The following is a 19,421-nucleotide window of genomic DNA, read 5'->3' on the forward strand; positions in this document are numbered from 1 at the left end:
CCTCATCGGTTGATGTCCTGCCTCACAGCGACAATGAATACGTGTGCGCTGTCACAGTCATTGCCGGACAACAGTACACTCTGATTGGAGTATATCTTGAGCCAGGCACGCCATTTGATGCTTTGAGACTTGAAAACTTGATAGCAAAGACGCCTTCTCCGCATATTATTTGCGGAGACTTCAATGCTCATAATGAAATTCGGGGCAGCTCACATACATGTGCCCGAGGTGCCAAGCTTGCAAAACTTCTCTCCAAACATTAAGTTCAGCCAATAAATGACGGCAGCATCACCTACTTCCGAGGCCCGACAACTACCAGCAGCATCGACGTGACATTTGTCACAAGTTCATTCACCCACAACATTGGCTGTTGCACTGATTTGGAGACACGCGGAAGCGACGATTACCAATCCTCATATCGGCTTTCCTTGCGCAGAGGAACCCAAAGAAATTCCTTATAAAATCTACTGACCTGGACGCATACAAGGACGCTGTAAGCAGAGGAGTTACTGCGGCAACTCGCAATGAGGAATTAGCATCGACAATGGCGTATTGCATGAGAGCCAGTGCACAAATTGCAGCTAAAAATGATCCCTACATTGAAATGATGATACATTTCAAAGGCTTTGCGCTATACGCAGGCGAGCTGAAAGGAAAGCTCTGCGCACAAAAAGCCTCGATGACCTACGTGCATGCCGACGGGCACAACGTCACATTTGACGCTACATGGATAAACTCAGTCGGAAAAGTGGCGTGACTTTTGTTCTACGCTGGATGTGCACCAGCCAGTAACCAATATTTGGCGGATAGTTAGAGGATGCGCACGCCACTTCAACAACTCCACCCCTGCACTCTCCCTTCAAGAACAAAAATCTATAAAAGAAGTCTCTGAAGAACACTGCAGGATACTGTCGGCAGGGTGAGGACATTCGACACTCTCCGCAGATGGTCAATCAGGCATCCCACAGGCGGCAGTGCCAGCGTTAGACCTGCCTTTCACAATGGAAGAACTATCCACAGATATCGCTGAGACAAACAGACACATGTCTCCGGGTCATGATGAGGTGACCTATGACGCCATTGCAAAGCTACCCCACACCTCCCGTCTTCGACTCCTGGAGTATTACAATTCTTCCTGGATGGCTGGTGAGGTCCCCACGGAATGGAAGCTGGCGAAAATTTGCCCTGTTGTGGTGGCGCCCACATTTCGCTGGCTGGCCTCTCTGGAAACCAGCGCTGCGCGCCCGCCGTCGCGCAAAGCAGGCCCAGACTCTCTCGGACATGTCGCGGCTTGCAGCTCCTCCCCCTCCTCACCGTCGGTGCGAGCTCCTCCGACGCTTCACCGGCCGCCCGTTCCAGACTGCAAACCTTCAACGGCCGGGCGCCTCTCGACTAGTCGTCTAATTTTAACGGTGAGCAGTGCCGTGACCTGATTGGAGGATTTGAACTGCTGGCTGCCGCAACGGACACCAGCGGCTATAAAAACGAAGCCGCGCTGAGCCCGAGCAGCAGACGGGCAGCAGAAGAACCATCACGCCGGAGCTACGCTCGCCGCCGGGGCCGCTCTTCTTCTTTGTGCTAGCCCGTGGTGCTCCTGGCCCTTGTATCATGTAAAAGCCCTTGCACATACTGTACATAAAAGTCCTTTGACTCACCATGCCTCGACCGTTTCTTGGGTCGGAGGCCCAGACCCAACTGTGGATGGCAGCTGCGGGATCGACCGGCGTCAGCTACCTCGGCGCGGTGAGTGCCTGATGTTTTCGCCTCAATTCACCAGACTGCTCTAGCACACGTGATTGCAGCCTAGAGTAGGGCTGTGTGTGTAGCACTGTAGAGAGCTTTGCTGTTTCGAGCCAAGTCGGAGTGCTTTGAAACAAAAGCTGCTGCAGAGAGAGTAAACGAGGCGTTGTTGGAAAGAATTACTTGCGCGTGTCATGCTAGTAGCTCTACAGCAGTGAACCACAAGGGAATTCTAAAAGGACAACCTGCAAGCGACTATTGTGCGCGATGGAGAACCTTAAAGTGAAGGAACTCGTCGAAATTTGTGAAGAGCTAGGCCTTACGTTAGGCAGTGCGAAACGAAAGCATGCGATTCTCGAGATCATGCGGAAGGAGGGCGTAACGGCTGAAGAAGCCAATGAGGCCTTGGCTGAGATCAATGAACGCCATGAGCGCGAAGACGCAGAGCGAGAGCGACAGGAACGCCTCCAGCGGGAAGTGGCAGAGCGACAGGAGAGCCGAGAGATTAGAAGATTAAAAGAGTTGGAGCTGCGGCAAAGCTCGCCGGCGCCTAGCGTAGCTTCAATGACAGTGCAGGCTAACGGCCAAAGAATCCGAGACCAACTGCCGCCGTTCGTAATCGGAGAGGTCATTGCAAAGTATCTCGTAAAATTTGAGCACGTCTGCGAGAGGAATGTCATTGAGCGAGAGCTGTGGGCCCAGAATTTGCTTGCTCTGCTTCCCGGGGAAGCATCTGACGTGATCACGTGTTTGTCGAAGGAGGCGTTCGAGAGTTACGATGAGGTCGAAGAGGCCCTGTTGAGGAAATATAAGCTGTCGCCTGAGGCATTCCGGCAAAGGTTCCGGTACGCGAAAAAAGGCAGCGAGTCGCACATCGACTTCGCGGTTAAACTGAAAGCCGATCTAGTTGAATGGCGCAAGGGCAAGGGAGTTTATGACGATCGTGATAAGGTGGTAGAGTGCATTGCGCTAGAGCAATTCTACCGCTGTATCCAGGACGATGTAAGGCTCTGGCTACAGGATAGGCTTACTGAGGTTAAACTCAACAAGGCAGCAGAGCTGGCTGAGGAATACTACACTCGGCGAAACTTGCACAGCAGGGCATTACGCATCGAAAAGGCGGAAACAAAGGATGCTTCTCTAAGGAAGCCTGATGGAAGGAAACCGTTCGCGCGTCGCGATTTTCGAAAAGATGCGTCTGCTTTAAAGGAGGCTGTGGGCGAAGAACAAAAGGAGTTACGGAAATCTGACGATGCTCCTAAGCAGCGCGCTGATGCCGCACGTGCGTTTGAGTCACGGAGGCCTTTGACATGCCACCACTGCAAAAAGGAAGGGCATATCGCGGCAAACTGTAGACAAAAGGTTGCTTTTGCAACGATTCGGGGGACAGACAAGAATATGCGGTTGTTGGAACCGTATATGCAGGAAATTAGTGTGAACGGTAAGAGGTGCAAAGCCCTTCGAGACTCGGCGGCACCTATGGACGTTGTCCACCCGTCTTTAGTTTCTCCGAATAACTTTACAAGAGAATGCGCGTGGATAAGGCAAGTAGCCGAGAGCAATGTGCTTGCTTACCGATCGCTACAGTGATAATTGAGGGTCCTTTTGGTTAGCTTAACACCGAGGCGGCCGTGTCTGCCGCCCTCCCTGAGCATTTTCCTTACCTCTTTTCGAACAGCTCAGAGCAGCTTCTGAGGGATAAAGGCAAATCGTTCTTTGCCGGCGTGGCATGCATGGCCCTTACGCGATCTCAAGCGCGGAAGCTTTCGCAGAAACTTGACCTTGCACCGGAGAGGGAAACACCGCTTTGGGAAGCAGATGAGCATTGTAGCCTGGATACGGTGTCGGTAGAACCTCAGATCGAGGACTCTCGGGGAAGCGGAGAACTCGCTGCTAACGAAACTGAAAACAGTTTCAACGATAGTGGTAACGAGAAGGTAACAGCGACACCACTGAGCGATGCGAACTCCACATTGACCCCAGTTTCTGACAGCTGGCATGAGCTAACTCAGGTTGACAGAGCGACGCTCGTTCGGGAACAGCAGGAAGATAGCTCGATAAAAGCTTTGCTGGATAATGCTAAAAGAGGAACAGAGAAAAAGAATGTTTCATTTGATCAGAAATCCGACTTGTGGTACCGAAATTACGCTGACGCCCGTGGTCGTAAGTACGAACAGCTTTTGATCCCACAAAAGTATCGCCGTCAGCTATTGAACCTGGCGCACGAAAACGCGAGGGCAGGGCACTTCGGCTTGAAAAAGACCAAAGCTAGGCTCGCCCAAGAGTATTACTAGCCTCATTGCTAAAAGGACATTGAAGGCTTTGTGCGCTCTTGCGACACTTGCCAGAGAGTAGGCAAGTCTACTGACAAGTGGAAGGCGCCCATAAAACCGGTGCCAGTCATAACTGAACCCTTCCGCAGGTTGGTAATTGACATTGTAGGACCACTGCCCGAGTACAAGAACGGTTGTCGGTACATTCAGACTGCTCTGTGTGTCGCGACAAAGTTTCCTGAAGCGATACCTCTCAAGGAGCTCAAGTCTCCTCAGGTCGTAGGCGCCCTTCTCTCAATTTTCGCTCGTGTCGAATTTCCCTCGGAAATTCAGTGTGAAAATGGCAGTGTCTTTACTAGCTGCCTAACCTCTACTTTTTCGAAAGGTGCGGTATCAAGGTCGTACACAGCTCGATCCATCATCCGCAGTCCAACCCAGGAGAGCGAATGCACTCGGTGCTCAAAAGAATATTGCGAGCTCTTTGCATTGAGCGCAAACGCGATTGGGAAGCTTGCGTGCCTGCAGCTATGTTCGCTTTACGATCCGCTCCCCATGAGAGCACAGGCTTCAGCCCTGCGGAGCTTGTGTACGGCCGGAGCTTAAGAACACCGCTGCGCATGCTGCGAGAGTCGTGGGAAGGCGATGAGGAAGATCAAAACGTGGTCACGTACGTCCTTAACCTACTTCAAAGGATCGAAAAAACGAAAGGTCTTGTCGAGAGCCTCATGAAGGCTGCGCAAGAATTGTCAAAAGAGTACTACGACAAGTCAGCAAAAAAGCGTACTTTCGAAGTGCACAGCCAAGTAATGATACTGCGACCGTCTAGGAAAAATAAGCTTGAGGTCCAGTGGGAGGGGCCAGCGAGCGTAGTATCGAAACTTTCTGATACCAACTACGAAGTTAAACTAGGTAGAAGGCAAAACAAAATCTATTATAGTAACCTGATGAAACCGTACATTCAGCGTCACGCTGTCGTGAATGTGATTTTGAATGGTTCGGACAAGGAAGGTGCAGAAATCCTGACCTCTGCGCACATGAAGGAATACAGTTCGGATGCCCTGTTGGAACAGGTCAACCTAGAACCACGTCTAAGCCAAGCCCAGAAGGAAGACTTGAGAGTGATTGTTTCTGAGTTCGAAAAAGTGTTTTCGGATCGTCCCGGAAAGGCTACGCTAATTGAGCACGATATCGAGCTAACGTGTGAAGAACCGATCCGTAGTAAGCCGTATAGCTGTTCTCTCGTACAGAAATAAATCATGGCAGGTGAGATCGAGCGAATGTGCGACCTGGGAGTCATAGTGCCGGGTGAGAGCGATTACACATGGCCCTGGATACTAGTGGAAGTACCGGGAAAAGATCCCAGACCGTACATTAATTACCGGCGACTAAACGCGGTAACCCGGGTTCAGACCTATCCAATACCAAACGTTCAGGAAAGGGTGGAGACAGAGTCAAAGTCGAATTACATATCCACACTAGACCTCGTGCGAGGCTATTGGCAAGTCCTTCTTACAGAGCGCGCCAGCCGATACGCCGCGTTCGTTTCCCATTCGGAACGTTCCGCCCAGTCATGTTGAGTTTCGGACTCAAAAACGCGCCTTATTCCTTCTCCAATCTAATGGACCATGTGCTTCATGGTCTATCTGAGTACGCGCTCCCGTATCTCGACGATGTCGCTATCTTTTCTAACAGATGGGAAGAACATGTAGATCACTTACGAGTCGTGCTGAGCAGGCTGAAAAATGCCGCCCTCAGAGTCAAACCTGCTAAATGCCAGCTAGGTTGCGCCGAGGTGACTTACCTAGGGCGTGTGGTGGGGCGTGGCCGGCGTAGACCGTCAGAAATAAAAGTAGCCGCTGTCGTAAACTACCCCCGGCCAACCACTAAGACTGAGATAAGGGCCTTTTTAGGCTTAGCTGGATATTACCAGCAATATGTAAGAGATTACTCGACCCTTGCCAGTCCTCTCACGGACGCGCTTCGAAAGTCGGATCCCGTGAAGGTGACGTGGGAACAAAAAAAAGAGAACGCGTTTTAAATGCTGAAACAAGCCTTGAGCGAGGAGCCAGTTCTAATGGCACCTGATTTTTCAAAAGGCTTCATAATTCAGTGTGATGCCAGTGATCGGGGCATGGGAGCTGTGCTATGCCAAGAGGATGATGAGGGCAATGAAAGGCCAGTTTTTTACCTAAGCCGTAAGTTGACTTGCCGTGAAGAGGCGTACAGCACTTCTGAAAAAGAATGCGCCTGCCTGGTATGGGCCGTTCAGAAGCTCGCCTGCTACGTCGCCGGTTCCAAGTTCGTAGTAGAAACCGACCACTGCCCACTAACTTGGTTGAATAATATTTCGTCTAGGAGCGGCCGGTTGCTGAGGTGGAGTATCATACTCCAACAGCACAATCTTGTCGTCCGTTACAAGAAAGGCAAGTTAAACGCGAGCGCAGACGCACTAAGCCGTGCGCTCTGAGCAAGGCTACCTTCGACCTCCTCCTGATTTACATTATGTGACTTCGCGAACGGTTATCACGTTCGCTAGTAAATCGGGGCAAAAAAATGTCCTCATTCGCGGCCTCAGCCGATTGTTTTCCTGCCCAAATGATCTCGAGGGACCCAATTTACATTCATTTCATTACTTGTGTTGCATGTGTTCTGGTATCCCCCATGGGTCTCTTGTTGAAGAGGGAGCGAAAAGGGGACAGAACTATTGCTAGCGGAGTTTTTATAACCTTTAAGTCTGGCGTTTTGACGGGTGACGGAGGGCACTTGCTCGTGTTGGGTGTTGTCTGTTGTAGGTCGGTTCTTCGCAACATGCAGAACGATCAAGCTCTTCGGAAGGACCGAGCAAAGCTGGTCCAGGCACCTGGGCGGCAAGGTGGCGGAGCAGTGATCCTGTCCTGACAAGCGGGACCTGTTCACGGAAAGGAGCCTGGAGCTACCTGCGGCTGAACACCGGACGAGAACTTGGAGGATCCTGGCGTACGAGCGCGCCCCGTAACCGAGCCACGTGGAAGTAGCTCGTCTTCGTGGCGCATTGCCTGGCGGTGGTGGTGCTGTTGTGCTGGCGCCCACATTTCGCTGGCTGGCCTCTCTGGAAACCAGCGCTGCGCGCCCGCCGTCGCGCAAAGCAGGCCCAGACTCTCTCGGACATGTCGTAGCTTGCAGCGTGAATCATCCCGCCTCACCGGCGCCCGGCGCGTACACTACCTCCTCCCCCTCCTCACCGTCGGTGCGAACTCCTCCGACGCTTCGCCGGCCGCCCGTTCCAGACTGCAAACCTTCAACGGCCGGCTGCCTCTCAACCATTCGTCTAATTTGAACGGTGGCTAGTGCCGTGACCTGATTGGAGGATTTTTACTGTTCGCTGCCGCAACGGACACCAGCGGCTATAAAAAAGGAGCCGCGCTGAGCCCGAGCAGCAGACGGGCAGCAGAAGAGCCATCACGCCGGAGCTACGCTCGCAGCCGAGGCCGCCCCTCTTCTTTGTGCTAGCCCGTGGGGCTCTTGGCCCTTGTATCATTTAAAAGCCCTTGCACATACTGTACATAAAAGTCCTCTGACTCACCGTCGCCTCGACCATTTCTTGGCTCGGAGGCCCTGACCCAACAGCCCGTTTTGAAACCCTGTAAGCAGCAGTGTTGTCGGCGTTACCGAAAAAAAGTAACTAATCACGTTACTCGTTACGCTAAGAAAAAAAGAACGCGTTACCGTCCTGCGTTACCTACAAAAAAGGTAACGCGTTACTTTTACCGTTACCGAAAAACAGTATTGCATGTTACTTTGTCGTTACTCCGTGGCTACAAATTTTAATCAGTGCGTCTTCGCTGTAACCGTAACCTATAACTCGTCTTTTCTGCAAGGCTTGTTTTCCAACCAAAAGATCTCAAACCCTGATGACACGCTTATATCCTTCAAGTGAATGGAAACTCCGGATGGTCGCACTCTGCTTGCAACAAAGTCTAGGCTGGAAAAGGAGGGAGGCCATCCTTAGTCACAGTGCTGTGGGGAGTGCGTTGTTCCTTGTTCTGGCTAGGGGAGAAGGGGAGGGGGCGGGGTTATGACTATGACGGGAGTAAGTTGGAGCGACAGTGTTTTTCAGCAGAAAATTTTTTGAAAGTTTAGTATGAGGTAGCTCACTACTGCCGGCACAGGAATTAAAAAAGGCCCATTTCCTTTTTTCCTCTACTTCGGTGCTACAGCCGGTTGACTGCAATCGCCTTTTCTGTACTGTACCACTGTACTCTTTCAACGGCTCTCTTGTGGTCATCTTGAAGTAAAGTGGCTACATTCCTGAGTTTACTGAGAAGAGGGAACTGCTTCCACAAAGAATGCGAGAGTGTCGCCTGGGAACGAGACCTTTTGGCTTGAAAACAAGCTTACGGAGAAACTGACTTACAGATTTCTGCAAATATTCCATTGGTGGCTCGGCAAGCGTCCACTCTTTAGATAGTTGTATGTGTGAGTGGTTTGGGGGTGTAGAAAAGTGTGTGAATGTGTGTTCGTGCTTTTTTTTTTAGTTGAGTGCGTCGTCAAGGGCAGGTATTTTCTTTCATGCATGCGAGCCGCAACAAGGGTCGTCGAGAGCACCCGTAGGTTTTGTTTATTTGCAACATCATTTTCGGCGTTTTTTTGGTTCTGAAAAAGAGGCGGAGGGGGACAATTGAAATAAAAAGTAACTACTAACGTGGCACCTCACGTTACCAAAAAATGTTAACGTAAGTACGCTACCCGTTACAGTTCCGAAATGGTAACGAGTATTACTAAGTTACCTAAAAAATAACGCTTTACCGGTAACGCCGTTACTTGTAACGCGTTACCGACAACACTGGTAAGCAGCCATCAAGCTCCGCATCATCAGGTAAGCTCATGGAGCGCATCATCTGCAAACGCATAACTTGGTTCCTAGAAAGCCGAAATAAGTTCCCCCAAGAAATGAACGGGTTCCGTCAAAACATATCTGCGACTGACAATATCATCGCCCTCATCTCATCACTTGAGGAGTACCTTCATGCTGGGTACATCCCGACAGCCTTTTTCCTTGACATCAAGGCCGCCTTTCACCATGCAATTCTCGCAACCTTTGCCAGTCTTGGCCTTGGAGGAAAGCTATACAAGTGAATTGGGCATTATTTAAAAGAACGATAATTTTTATGGCCACTCTAACGGTCCAACACGCTTTCACGCAGTGGAAAGGGGCGTACCAGAGGGAGCGGTGCTCAGCCCTCTCCTGTTCAATATTGTCCTTATACACATAAGAAGAAACCTTCCGCGAGGGGTACGCATAACGATTTATGCTGGTGATATCTGCATCTGGACCGCATCACGTTCGCGCTATATTAGCCAGCAACGTCTTCAGAGAGCGCTATTGCACATTTCGATGTACCTGGCTTCTAGAGCTCTTCGTCTCTCGCCAGAAAAGTGTGTTGCAATGGAGTTTACAAGAAAAACGATGACCCGATTTCCGCTGCTCCTAGGCGGACGATCGCTACCATATGTACAATCTCAGCGATTCCTGGGTGTTGTAATTGACTTAATCTGTCATCGTCACCTCAGATAAAAAAATCCGCGAGAGGATCACTGCAGGATCGCAAGTGTTCAGGTTCATGGCGGGAACATGGTGGGGTAACAACTGCCGATCAATGCTTCTGCTTGAAAAAGCCTACGTTGAATGAACCTTGCGCTACTTATCAGGGCTTCAGAGATTATCTACATCAAGCAATAAGACTCTCGTTGCCGCACGGAACAACGGCCTGCAAATACGCCTCGTCCTCCCAAAGGGTTCCTCTGCATGAGAAACAGTAGCGGAGGCAGGATGTCTCCCACTAGAGATGATTGCCGCCCAGGAAACTATGCGTACCCATCTCCGCCATGTCCTGCAAGGGAAGAAGCACTTCCTACACCGTGTCCACCTAACTCACAGGAACTCTAGCTTTGGCAAGGCAGTGCAGCTCCTGCCCCTTCCTACTATTAATTAGCCATAGAAACTACTACCTTTGGCCTTTCCTCCATGGAGACTCTCTCCTCTAAAGGTGAAGAGGTTTGTTCCATGTGTGAATGCAAAGACCCGAATGCCACAGGCAGCGCTTCTGCGAGCTACTCTCGCCTACTTAACAAAAAAATATACGCAGGACAACCATATCTTCAGCGAAAGTTCAACTACTAAAGAAACCTGTTCTTGGGGCCTTTATGTGCCCTCCACAGGCCATGCCCTTTCTTACCGGCTGCATCGGAGGACATCCTCTACCACAGCTGAGCTTCACGGAATTAAGGAAGCTGTTTCTTACATCCTGCGCCAAACCACGGCCGTTGGGTTATCTTCACCGATTCAAAAGCATCTCTGCAGATCCTGGCCAACCTGCTGAAGAAAACGAATCACCACCCAGTTTCCCTGGACATCGGGTATCTAGATTATTTAGTTATCGCCGCAGGCCAATGCATAACATTTCAGTGGGTACCTGCTCATTGTAGCATTCTGGCTAATGAAAAAGCAGATGAAGCTGCCCGTAAGGGCCATCAACATCGGAGATACATTCGAACTTTTTTCACGAAATCTGATGCGTCCCAAATGGCTAAAAGATTTGTTTCAGAAGAAACGTATCGACTTTGGACTTTGCCGGCACATGAGTACCAATTTCTTCACTCAAGCGACCCACATCTTAGATCAAGACTCTCACCCAGAACTCCTCGCCACCTGGAAACACTATCATAGACTTCGTCTGAATGCTACATATACAAACGGCTTGCGATACCGTTTTGGACAAATGAACAGTCCACATTGTGACAACTGTGCCTCGATAGAAACTGTGGAACATATCCTGCTTGAGTGCCCTGCGTATGCTAACGAGCGTGCGTACTATGAACATCGCATGCAGAAGCTCTGCCCAGTGCCCCTAGAAATGGACAATGTTTTAGGTCTCTTAACCTGCCTTAGGCAACAGAGACTTGCAATGAACTTTCTATTTACATATTTCAGAGACATTGGACATCTCGATAAGCTCTAAATTCAGTTGCACGTTACTTTCATGCATTCTTCATGCAGTGAACTTCGTCAGCCCATTTGTCGGACTATGCACTCCATCATTCCATAGGTTACATCAACACTCGCCGTTGCATCCTTAGTACCCATTTCATGGCTGCATTTTATATTCGTTTTTTTTAACCTTTTCCACACTGCTCTCCTTCTGTCTTCATCTCCCAAATTCCCCTCCCTACGCAGAGTAGCATGCCAGCGATTTTTAAACGCCGGCTTAATTCTCTGTATGAGTTTCTCTCTCTCTCCGCTCGGCACCCCTTTACTATGAACTCGACCCATAATAAAATATATGGTCGACTTCCACGACGCCTTCAGCAACGGAGCTAGCAGACGGCAGGCGAACCGCACCAGGTAGCAGCAGCACAAAAGCGGCTTTGGGATGAAATTTGCTTGCATCGCAGTCATCACTTCTACCAGGAACTCGGTATTTGCCAACGATCGTCAGAAACGATGCATTTTTGATATTCATATATCCCAGGGCTTGCTATGAACGTGAACAAACAATACTATCGCGTTTTTCAGATGTCGGCGGTCGGCATGAAGACTGGCGCAGGCCGCCCGGCTCCAAGGAGTGCGCCCTATGTCATCATGACGCTGCCGCTCTCCGCGCTCGCAATGGCTGCCTCCTCCCGTCGTTGCGTTTACCGCGAGCGGCCCGGCGTTGACATCTAGCAGGCCGGACGCAGGCGACGAGCTGCGATCGGACGTTGCGACGCTGTTCGCAACGGCGCGCCGCAGATCGCGCTCACTTTTCGCACATGTGTCCCCGCCTTTAAGCACAGTTCGGCAATACGTTGACAAAAACTATCCGAGCGAGCGGCGGTTTATTTATTTATTTCATATACCCTCAGGGCCATTGGCATTAGAGAGGGGAGTGGTTACAGGAAAAAACAAAACAAACAATACAATAAACGAAATGGGGCTATTATCAAAAAAGTTCCAGATGTGTCTAATCATACAATGTTAGCTAAGGCGTTCTTGAAAAGGTGGTAATCTTTGATGGTTGCTGTTGGTGCGGGAAGGTGATTCCACTCTGCTGCTGTTCGAGGTGAAAACGACTGAAAGAAAGCGTTAGTTCTGCAAAATGGGACACCGACTTTGTAAGCATGATCTAATCTTGATGATAGGTGATGCGGGGGAGAGATTAATTCACTGCGCAGGTGTGGATGATGAAACATCTTATGAAAAAGTCAGATACGAAATATTTTGCGACGTGAAGCTAAGGATGGCAGATTAAGGCTTGATTTCATTGAAGATATGCTAGCGATTCTGTTATAGTTGGAGAGAATGAAGCGGGCTGCGTTATGTTGGACCATTTCTAGTGAATGAATAAGGTTTTCATGATGAGGGTCCCAGATGGATGCGGCGTATTGTAGTTTTGGACGGATTAATATCTTGTACAATAGCAGTTTGAGGGATGAAGGAGCTCTGGCGAAGTGGCGGCGGATGTAACCAAGCATACGATTGGCATTGTTAACTATGTATGTGATATGTAAAGACCAAGTGATAGTAGAAGTGATGTGCACACCAAGGTACTTGTACGAGTGTACTGATTCTAAGGGAATATGATTCAGGAAATAAGTCGGGGTACTTCTGTCAGTCGTGGATACGCGATGAGATTTACACTTATCGATGTTAAGTTCCATTAGCCATGTTTTACACCACGATGAAACAGCGTTTAGGTCTGATTGAAGGGTGGTTATGTCGTCGCTGCATGTTATTTCTTTGAATATTACACAATCGCCAGCAAAGAAATGGATATGTGAGGAAACGGAAGGAGGCAGGTCATTAATGTAGATTAGAAAAACAAGAGGACCAAGGACGGAGCCTTGCGGGACACCGGTGTGAACGGGATTGGACTGAGAATTCTGATTATTGGCTGACACGTACTGGGAACGGTTGGTGAGAAAATATTCAATCCAAGTACGAAGTTTGAGGTCCATGTTCATTAGCTGTAATTTGTAAAGTAACACTTTGTCGCACTTTGTCGAAAGCCTTAGAATAGTCAAGAAAAATACAATCTGCTATTGAACGATTATCAAGAATAATGTTTAGCTTGTGTGTGAAAGAAGCGAGTTGAGTTTCGCAAGAATACGTTTTCGAAAGCCATGCTGTGAGCTTGAGAAAAGTGAGTTAGATTCGAGAAAGTTTGCAATATATGAATATAGGATATGTTCTCATATTTTGCACGGGATACTGGTTAGAGATATAGGTCGGTAATTGAGAGGACAATGCTCGTCGCCTGATTTGTAGAGTGGAATCACCTTACCGACTTTCCAGTCAAGGGGCAGGCATCCTGTCTCAAGTGATTGGTGAAAATTTTTTGCTAATACAGTGGATGAGTAAGCAACAGTGCTGCGCAGAAATTTCACGGTAATTAGGTCACGACCGGGAGCAGAGGAGAGACGCAATGATTTAATCACAGTTTCGACGCCACATGGTTCAATTGTAAGCGGGAACATATCGTGGTAGTTGTAACAAGGTGCAGTGGGTAGCGATACATTGCGGGTTACAGAAAAGTTTTGGGCAAATGTTTCATTAAGAACGGACGCGATCTGGTTATGAGGTATACAATTTCCAGAGTTGTCAACGCGGGTTATAGTATCATCGTCTTTTTGGTTAATAACACGCCAGAATTTCTTAGTATCATTTGTTAACATTGACGGCAGCGTGTGGCATAAATAGTTATTCTTAGCGATCTTTAGCGCTTATATGTATTCGCTAGAAACTAATTTATAGACACTCCAACGAGCTTCGCTGGAAGAAAGCTTGGCTGACCTGCACAATCGCTTCTTTTTGTTTGATAGTCGTCTTATGTGAGAATTATACCAAGGAGCGTCCGGTTTGTTAATTATTGTGCGAATAGGAATGCACTTGTCTGTTAGGTACGCAACTTTTTCTACGAATATCGCCCAGTTAGCTCTTACTGTACGTCGGTCAAAGTCCTGAATAAAAATGTCAAGAAATGAACATAATTCGTTATTAATCGCGTCAAAGTCTGCATTACTGTAGTTACGGATAGTTACTGGTCTTTTGACATGTGTAGGTTGTGCGAAGTATAACCCAAAATAAAGTAAGGAGTGGTCGCTTATTCCTGGAACGTGAGTGATGTTGAAAACTAGGTCGGGATGTGAAGTGAGAACAAGGTCAAGTGTATTAGCAGCAGAGTTCGTTGTTCTTGTCGGTTCAGTGACCAGCTGTTCGAGAGAAAAAAACCGAGCACATATCTGAAAATTCTTTAGCTAGCGTGGAAGGTGGATGCATTGTAGGGACAGTGTTAGACTAGGTTATGTTTGGCATATTAAAATCTCCGAGCAGAAGTAAAGGGCAGTTTGGATAACGAGAAGAAACGATGTTAATTACATCATGTAATTCGTTAACGAAGTTATTTATATAGGTTGGGGGCCGGTAACCGACCCCAATAACAACATTCTTATGATACAAAGTGACACATGCCCAAACAATTTCTAAAGGGGTGTTAACGTGAATGCACTGCGAAGTTAAACGCTTTGTGTTAGCAGCAAATGCGGCTCGCTGGTGCGTCGACTGCGCTCACGCGGCTGTGGCTATGCCCCGCTTATCGTACGCCACTGTATTTTGGTATGACGTAACTAAAGCTTTAATTTTTCTACCTATCTGTGACGTCAGCGCTGATGGGTCTAGATCGTGAGAGTGAGCATTCAGGCAATCTTTAGAACCGAATTCAAATATTTTTTAAACGTTTGTTGTGTCCAACACCTGGCTGTGAGTGCCCTTGCATACATTGGAATCCCATAGCAGGCTTTTTATAGCTTTACAATTTGGTGTCTCCACCCCTTTAAAGCACGATTGAAGTGTCCGCTGTTCCAAGAGGGCAGTTATGACCCTTCCCTGTGCTTTTCCAACCTCCCGCTCCACTGGTTTCGCAGCTTAAATCGCGCCTGAGGTGTCCACTGCTGGTTACAATGGACAACGGCGACGGCTATGCCGCGAAACACAGAAACGGGCGCCAAAGAGCTCCACTCTAAAAAAATTGTCAGTGGCTTAGTTCTGGTTAAGCCTGGATTTACAAGCGAAAATCTGAAGTTATGCTTGGTTTGACGTCATGGCAGTCGCAGTTCGCGCACAATCCACTGGGAGCACCACGATAACGGTGTAGGCAAGCGTATTAATAGCGCTTCTTCCGCATGCGTAGTAACTGTGGTAAACACGTGGCTGCAACGAAAGGTCAAACGATGGCGAGGAGGCGAGCGCGCAGTAGTAGCGGTGGTGAGGAGGCGGCACACATTCGCAGTAGCGCGCGGCTGCGCCGAAAGGTCAGCCGGCGGAGTCACCAGCGGCGAAGGCGACGGCTGCGGCCACCTGCGCCGCGCGTGGCGTCACTTGGTTTCGCGTATGCGCAGAACTCGCCATTCGATTTCACGGCATACGCGAAGCTCGGCTACGACCCTCGAAGTGAAGCTTTTCGCTTCAAAAATTGGCAGTGGTTTAGCTCGGCTATTCCAGGATATACGGAGCGAAAGCAGAGGCGAGCGTCCCGACGAGGCGCGCGGTGTGACGGCATGCCAGATGGCGCGGCAAGCGAGCGGTGTCCGCCAGCTGTGGCGGTTGCTACGCAACGGTTCAAGTTCAGTCTCTGTGCCTCCTCGGAGCACCGCCACAGCGAAATCGCAAGTTCGTGGCCAATGTAGCTTTCGCTACAAAAGAAAAAGAGGAAGAGGTGTCGCAGTAGAGGTCTAGGGAATGATTTAAACCAACTGGGGATCTTCAACGTTCGCTGACATTGGACAGCACTCGGGCGCCGTTGCGTTTTGCACTCCATCGAAACGCGGCCGCCGCGGCTGGGTACCTGGGATCTGATTGGATAGTAAACCCCTGCAGCACAAGGTGGCGGGCATATGCCGGTCCTACATGGGCAATAAGGGCTGGTGGCTGCCTGCAGTAAACCTACATGGGTCCCTCGTGGGTGCAGTTCTTGCATAAAACGCTTGAGCTGCCCATTTCATGCCTGAGTGGGACCCGCCTCGGCAGTGCATGGGCTTAAAGAGACTGGGCAGCCGACCTGGGTGCCACCTCAGAAACATTCGGGATAACCTAGGGCTAATAATTGCCTCATGGTAAAGCTGTCAGGTTTACAACGCAAAGAGCCAAAGTACTCTACACGAGCGACACTGAAATGGTATATAGCTAGGATGAGAACAAATTACAGCTATCAAATGGTGAGCTACACCCTGCCGCATCAATTAAATAAGGAGTCTGAATTGATATACAGCCAATGCCATATCTATTATTTATTTTGTTTGTTAGTTTGTTCTTCGAAAGTGCTCTGATGTTGTGTACCACTGCAATGCCTCTGTGAGGTGCGTCGGCCTCGTCAAGCCTTTCACTGGCTTTTTGTCGACGCACCCAAAATCGACATGATGTTAAATAAACATGATTTTGAATGTTATTCTAAAGATGCGGGCTCTATTATGCTTAAGTGCGGTTAACCCCAAAAGGGGCTGCCCGTACATCACCTTGAGGGAGCCGCGGTCGTTTTGTGTGGGCAAAGAGCTAGTATTCTTACCTTCACCCTACATGGGTCCCATGTAGAAATTATAAGGGCTTAACTGTGTGCTTCACAGTGGCGAAACGTTGGCATGTGGTTTGGGCTGTCTGAGCAACACCTGCGACGGTCCCGCATGCGTTGAGCATGGACACGTTTGCCATTCCCATGCATGTAGTTCGTGCGGATAAAAGATGGGGCTACATGATGGTGCTGTGCGGGCGCCCCCATTAGAGGCTGCCCGTGAAGAACCCTGACGGAGCCACTGAGGTTGTGTGCGGGCTAGCACCACTATTGCCGCCTGTAGCTACATGAGTTCTGCGTAGAAAATACTCGGGCTGTGCATGGGCACATTTGCCGTTCCCACATCTTCCCCGCCTGTATCCTTCATAGAAAAGGGCTAAGCGTGGGCCGCGCAGTGGCGAAGTATGCACTCCATCATGAAAGACGTGGGCTATACTTGACTGGGAATTGCGGGCAAACACAATAGTGGATTTCCGTGCAGCACCCTGGCAAAGCCAAGGCGATTGTGTGTGGGCGAATAGCGAGTATACTTCCGCGTACAGCCTTCGTAAGTCCTGCGTGGATTACTCTGGGCTTCACAATGTAGAAACTTCATGCGCCATTAGCGACTTGGCGGGGTACACCTATCGATAGTCCCATGTACATCAGTTCCACACTGGAAGAGTTGACATTTTCATATTTAGTCTGCCTGCATATACTACATCGGACGTAAAAGGCCGAAGCGTGCCCAAATATCAAGACCTTGCGTGTTTCAATCTTGCGAAGAGCAGCAGTCTGAGCGTCATAATAAAAATTGGCGGGTGCTTAGCTTTGGTTAAGCCTGGCAGGTTGCGAAAGCAGAAGCGCAGCGCCTCCAACTAAAGGAACGCAGTGCGCCGCGTCTACAGGTCACGCGTGGGTACCAGACGCCGCTGCGCGACGACTCAAAGCGTCTTCGGTAATTTTTTATATTTTGTGTTCTTGCGACTGAGAGAAAGAAAACATAATCTACAGCTGGTATGACGTCACAGCGGCAGTAGCGCCAGATGTGCGCGGCGCGGCGTAACTGCAGCCGGGCTATCTAAAGGAGCGAGTTGGTCGCCCATAATCTACAGCTGGTATGACCCCTTAGCAAAAACTAATACGTTTGGAATATGCGGTGGACTATTTAAAATGTATTTTAAACATATTTTGTATTCATGAATGCACTAAAAATATGTCGGAAATACGTTTCTGAAATTTCATGCTTGGTATTCGAAATATATTTTTAAAATGTGCCAAAAATACCTCACTTAAAGCATACTTCGAGCACTTTTCAAATACGTGAAAAAATATGTATGCAGTTTTAGCATCTTGTCAGTGCATTAAAAGTGTATTTTCGGAAATATGAAATTAATTCATCAAAAGTATACTTCAATTCTAGAAAACGGGCAGCCCTTGTAAACGTATATGTATGCAGTTTTAGCATCTTGTCAATGTATTAAAAGTGAACTTTCGTAAATATGAAATTAATTCATCCGAAATATACTTCAATTCTAACAAACGGGCAGTCCTTTTAAACGTCGTTGCACACTTCTAGCTGCCGTTGAACAGTCGAGTGCTCGAAATCGCGTTTCGGGAAATGGCATTTGCGTGTCGTCAATGTATTTGAAGTGTACTTCCGTAAATACGCAATTAATTCGTCCAAACAAGACCGAAATTCTAGCAAATTGGCAGTCCGCATTAGCATGTTTGCAGCGCACTACAAGCTGTCGTTGAACAATCTAACGCTCAAAATCGAGTTTCGGGACATCGCATTTTGGTGCTGGCCATCTATTTAAAGTGTACTTTCGCAAATACCCAATTAATCCGTCTAAAGTATATTTAAATTCTAACAAGTGGGTTGTCCGCGTAAACATATTTGCATTACACTTCAAGCTACCGTGGAACAATCTAGAGCTCGAAATGACGTTTCAGCGAAGAGTGAAAACTTTCCCTTCCTTGTCATCCTTTCGTTTATGGTAACTTCTAGCAGGAAGGTGATCACCACTTATACCCCTGCTACAAGGGCGCTTCGAATGCCTTCCAGCCGAATGTCATCTAATGATGCTACACGTGTTCTCTCTAAGGGAGTGCTTGAAGATAATATTACGCCAATGATATTAACCGCGTCAGCATGAAATTTCCCCGGGAGTGCGCCGATGAGGACGACTGCACTCATACTGTTGTTTACATCGCTTGTTTACATAACATAAAACGCAATCTGCGCTTTCGTTCTATTAAACAATCTGTTTTCTGTTTTACTGGTTGTACTCGTGCTTGTTTACGCAGTGCGACAATGTGTGGGAAGCGATGATGCCATCGCACGCCTGAGAAAGCCGGGTTGTTGGCATCGCGCAGGACTGGCGCTTCTCGCTTCTTGTCCCGGCTTTCTCCGACGTGACCAGTACTTTTTTTTAAACTACTTTATCGAGAAGTATGTCTGGCGACTGTTCGCTTTAACTGAAACGGCCTAACTTGTTATCCACAAGCTAGCGACGGCGACGACGCTGCTGGCCGTAAAGCACTGCTCGGCAGTCTGGGTCACACCGGTGATTCCCGTTCATCGTACGCGTGCCCTGCGATGTAAGCAATAGTTTATTTCAGGTCACTGTTGCCAAAACTACACCTGGTGACCATTTGCATACCCTAAAGCTTGTGATTCGCTCTTCACAACCGCCGAAATCACAGATCCAACCCTGCGAACTCGCTGGGCCTAGCCGTCGCGGAAGGGAACAGAGCCGTCGTCGATTGAAATTGATTTGGCAAGCGCTTATCGCTGGTGAGTGTTCAGGTGTGCACACGTGAAATATAGCCGTTCGTTTCGCTCATT

The 19,421-nt window shown here is 48.8% G+C and overlaps 1 pseudogene; it reads left to right on the forward strand.

Moving 5' to 3' along the window:
* Nucleotides 1-2,007: 2,007 nt before the first annotated feature.
* On the forward strand, nucleotides 2,008-5,266 carry LOC149337553 (uncharacterized; annotated as a pseudogene).
* The last annotated feature ends 14,155 nt before the right edge of the window (nucleotides 5,267-19,421 follow it).

Source organism: Amblyomma mixtum, chromosome 7 (genome assembly GCF_055824585.1).
Source record: "Amblyomma mixtum isolate Tamu chromosome 7, ASM5582458v1, whole genome shotgun sequence".
NCBI lineage: Eukaryota > Metazoa > Arthropoda > Arachnida > Ixodida > Ixodidae > Amblyomma > Amblyomma mixtum.